The sequence below is a fragment of the Rutidosis leptorrhynchoides genome, chromosome 4 (genome assembly GCF_046630445.1).
Source record: "Rutidosis leptorrhynchoides isolate AG116_Rl617_1_P2 chromosome 4, CSIRO_AGI_Rlap_v1, whole genome shotgun sequence".
NCBI classification, from domain to species: domain Eukaryota; kingdom Viridiplantae; phylum Streptophyta; class Magnoliopsida; order Asterales; family Asteraceae; genus Rutidosis; species Rutidosis leptorrhynchoides.
Genome location: NC_092336.1, coordinates 640,688,925 through 640,693,682, shown reverse-complemented (window position 1 = coordinate 640,693,682; position 4,758 = coordinate 640,688,925). Strand labels below are relative to the sequence as shown.

Genomic DNA, 4,758 nt, shown 5'->3' with positions numbered 1-4,758 from the left:
AATAAAAGGTGAAGACAAAAGACAGATTCGACGAATTGAAGACGCAAACGACCAAAAAGCTCAAAAGTACAAAGTACAATCAAAGTGGTTCAAATTATTGATGAGAAACGTCTCAAAATTACAAGAGTACAAGACGCGAAACGCAAAATACAAGATATTAAATTGTACGCAAGGACGTTCAAAAATCCGGAACGAGACTAGAGTCAACTCTCAACGCTCGACGCAACGGACTAAAAATTACGAGTCAACTATGCACATAAATATAATATAATATTTAAATAATTCTTAAAATTATTTATATATTATATTTATTTATAAAAACCGTCGGCAAGAAAGAAAACAAAGCAATGTGACCTGGTACCTACCTCCATGCGATCGCATGGCCTGTAGGCTTAATATCCATGCGATCGCATGGGCCACTTTTTGTAGCCACATGCCTATAAATTTAACAGTTTTGAATTATCTTAATATATCTTTTTCTCTATCTCTCTCACGTATATATATATATATATATATATATATATATATATATATATATATATATATATATATATATATATATATATATATATATATATATATATTATAATTTTAATTTTAATTTTAAATTCTAATAATAAGGGTATGTTAGCGAATGTTGTAAGGGTGTAAGTCGAAATTCTGTCTGTGTAACGCTACGCTATTATTAATCATTGTAAGTTATGTTCAACCTTTTTAAATTAATGTCTCCTAGCTAAGTTATTATTATGCTTATTTAATGCCGAAGTAATCGCGATATTTGGCTAAATATTTAAATTGGGTAATTGGGCTTTGTACCATAATTGGGGTTTGGATAAAAGAACGACACTTGTGGAAATTAGACTATGGGCTATTAATGGGCTTTATATTAACTAAATGATACCTCGTTGATTTAATATATAGACTTATAATTTGAAGTATTTATATATAACCACATACGCTTGACTGGGTACGGTGGGCGGGATATCTATAAATACCAATAATTGTTCATTTTACCGGACACGAAACTGGATTAATAGTTAATAGACTTGTTGAAACAGGGGTGGATTACATTCAAGGGTAATTGGTGTAATTGTTAACAAAGTAGTAAAACCTTGGACTACACGCAGTAGATTACCTGGTGTATTCATTAAACAAAGTATTAAGACCTTGTTACAATTCGAATCCCCAATTAGTTGGAATATTTGACTTCGGGAATAAGAATAATTTGACGAAGACTTCCGCATTTTATGATTATGACTGATGAACTATTATAGACAAATCCGTATGGACATATCAAATAATCCAGGACAAAGGACAATTAACCCATGGTACTAAACTAAAAACAACACGTCGAACATCATGATTATAGAAGTTTAAATAAGCATAATTCCTTTATTTCATATTTAATTTCCTTTATTTCATAATTAATTGCACTTTTAATTATCGTACTCTTTAATTATCGCAATTTTATTTTATAGCACTTTTAATTATCGCAATTTTATTTACCGTTATTTTATTTATCGCATTTTAATTATTGTCATTTACTTTACGCTTTAAATTAAGTTATATTTATTTTTAATATTTTACATTAGGTTTTAACTGCAACTTAAGTTTTGAAATCGATAAACCGGTCATTAAACGGTAAAAACCCCCTTTTATAATAATAATACTACTTATATATATTTTTGTATTTTTACAATTATAATTTAAAAAAATATAGCGTTAAACTTGGCGAGTTCCCTGTGGACGAACCGGACTTACTAAAAACTACACTACTGTACGATTAGGTACACTGCCTATAAGTGTTGTAGCAAGGTTTAGGTATATCCATTCTATAAATAAATAAATAAATATCGTGTGTAAAATTGTATCGTATTTAATAGTAATTTGTAGCAAAAATATAACTATTTTGTACACCACCTCGCACACATCAAGTATTTTTGGCGCCGCTGCCGGGGAGAACTAAAACGCCGAAAGCGCAGCACTATAAAGATTTTTTTAAGTTCTTTGTAAAAAAAATATACGTTTTAAATATTAAAAATACAAAAATATAAAAAGAAAAACAAAATATATATATATATATTTAAGAGTTGTTCAAAAATATATAAAATTATAAAATATTTCTATTTCTATTTTTAGTTTAAAAAAATATAAGTTTTATTTAATTTATATAAATACTTTTTATAAATTTTAAAACAGAAAATTAAAACAAAAAAAAATATAAAATTACTCGGCCTGGTACTGTAGCAGCCCAACACCTGGCCCGAAACTCTAGCCCATGCGATTGCATGAACCCGAAGGCAAAATTCCATGCGATCGCATGAGGCATCCTGACACGCAACATCTGAACATCGTACAGCATTAATTACAGTTATTATTAAACCCTAATTAGGGTTATATTTAATATTATTTAGTTTAGTTTTATTATTTATTTTGTATTATTAAGTTTAATTAGTTTTATAAATTAAAAAATTAATACTTTTATAAAATAAATAACATAAAAAAAATATTTTTATAAAAATTGTACTTTTTTACAACTTTAAGTTTATTTTTATATTTTGTATCTTTTTATTTATTTTAGCGTAATATTTGTATTTTTCGTTCGTATTTAGTTTTAAGTCATAGTTTTTGCCATAGTTATTTTTATTTCAAGATTTTTAGGCTTTGCCGTAAAATCCCTTAAGTGCTTTTTCTTTAGACTCAGATTTAGGTGCTGTAGAATTTTTCGATGCCGTTTTATAAATTTTAGTACCTTTTTAAGTTATTACCGTTTTGGATATAGTATTTCTTTTAAGGTTTAATATTTTTAGACGCAACTTTTAATTCTTAGTTTTTTGTTCCTTTTTAGTTTCGACGCGCTACTTTTTTATTTTTATTTTTCGACCTTTTATTTTTCGACGTTTTTCGACGCGCTCTTTTTCTTTCTTATTTCTCGACGCTCTAGTTTTTAGAACTTAGAATTTTCTATTTCTTCTCTAAAATTTCTTTAAATTTCAACGAAAAAATATTTTAAGTGGTTAAATTGATAGACATCCAAATTTTCTATTCCGTAGTAATAGTTGGATTTGTTAGTGGCTGAGTTGTGAGCTTCCGATTTAAAGGGTTCTGGCTCCCTGCTGCATCTATTGGCTATTCGAAACATGGGCAAAAGCAGAAAAGTCTATTATTTTGATAACTTATATAATTTTTATATTTTATAACTAATAGGATATTCAGTGAATGCACCGAGCAAAACGTTCACCACCTTTTGTACGTTCACCACCTGTAACTCGATTAAGACATCTAGCCAATATTGTCGCCGTTGATTTTTCTTTAGAATTGTCATCAAGTCGACCAAGTACTCCAATTCAAATTTCCGATAATCCATTTTTTGAACCCGACCTCAGAATTGAGAATCCGGAGGATATTCAGGGACAATTCAGAGATCCTGAACCATTAATCTTTCCTCCAGAACCACCAATCATTCAAACAGAAATTGTCGAGGAACAACCCATTAAATCAGAATACTCTAGTGATTCAGATTCAACAAATTCAATCATGGAAAATCTGGAACCTCTAAGTATGGAAGACCGAATGAGAGCTAAACGCACTGGCCAAGGTCACGCAATTACACATGGTAACTAATCAAAGGACAAATTCTACACATGGTAACTAATCAATGCCAATTTAGTGGTGCACCGAAGGAAGATCCAAATGAACATCTTCGTACCTTTAATAGGATCTGTACACTATTTAAAATAATAGAAGTGGAGGATGAACAGATATATCTCATGTTATTTCCCTGGACTTTAAAGGGAGAAGCAAAAGATTGGTTAGAATCGTTACCTGAAGGGGCGATTGATACATGGGACGTTTTAGTTGAAAAATTTCTTAAACAATTCTTTTCGGCATCTAAAGTCGTAAGACTTCAAGGAGAAATTGTTACGTTCACACAAAAGCCAAATGAAACTTTATATGAGGCGTGGACAAGATTTGAAAAGTTATTAAGAGGATGTCCGCAACATGGTTTAGACACTTGTCAAATAGTACAAATATTCTACCAAGGATGCGACATCACTAAAAGGAAAGACATAGATATAGCAGCTGGTGGTTCCATTATGAAGAAAACCGCAACTGACGCTTACAAAATTATTGATAACACTGCTTCCCACTCACATGAGTGGCATCAAGAAAAAGATATCGTTAGATCATCTAAAGCAGCTAGAGCCGATTCTAGTCATGACTTCGATTCCATTTCTGCAAAGATAGATGCTGTCGAAAGACGAATGGAAAAGATGACTAAAGATATTCACTCAATAAGAATTAGTTGTGAGCAGTGTGGAGGACCACATTTGACAAAAGATTGTCTCGGTATTGAACTAACAATGGAACAAAGAGAGAATGTTTCATACATAAACCAAAGGCCTGGAAATAATTATCAGAATAATTATCAACTGCCAAGACCAATCTACAATCAAAATCAGAATTATAATCAAAATGTTCCATACAACAACCAACAAGGTCCTAGCAACCAACAAGTATCCAACAATACTTACAATCAGCAAAGACCTATTTTTCAAAATAAACCACCACAAACCGATGATAAAAAGCCAAATTTAGAAGACATGATGACGAAGCTAGTTGAATCTCAAACTCAATTTTTCACATCTTAGAAACAAACCAATGAACAAAATGCTCAAGCATTTAGAAATCAAAAATCTTCTATTCAAAATTTCGAACAAGAAGTAAGTAACCTGGCAAGGTTAATAGGTGAAAGAA

At 30.5% G+C, this 4,758-nt stretch overlaps 1 non-coding gene across 1 annotated transcript; it reads right to left on the bottom strand.

Moving 5' to 3' along the window:
* Positions 1 to 3,902: 3,902 nt before the first annotated feature.
* LOC139846043 (small nucleolar RNA R71) lies at positions 3,903 to 4,009 on the bottom strand. The gene has a single exon (XR_011758789.1). It is a non-coding gene; the product is annotated as a small nucleolar RNA R71 (small nucleolar RNA).
* Between the last annotated feature and the right edge of the window lie 749 nt (positions 4,010 to 4,758).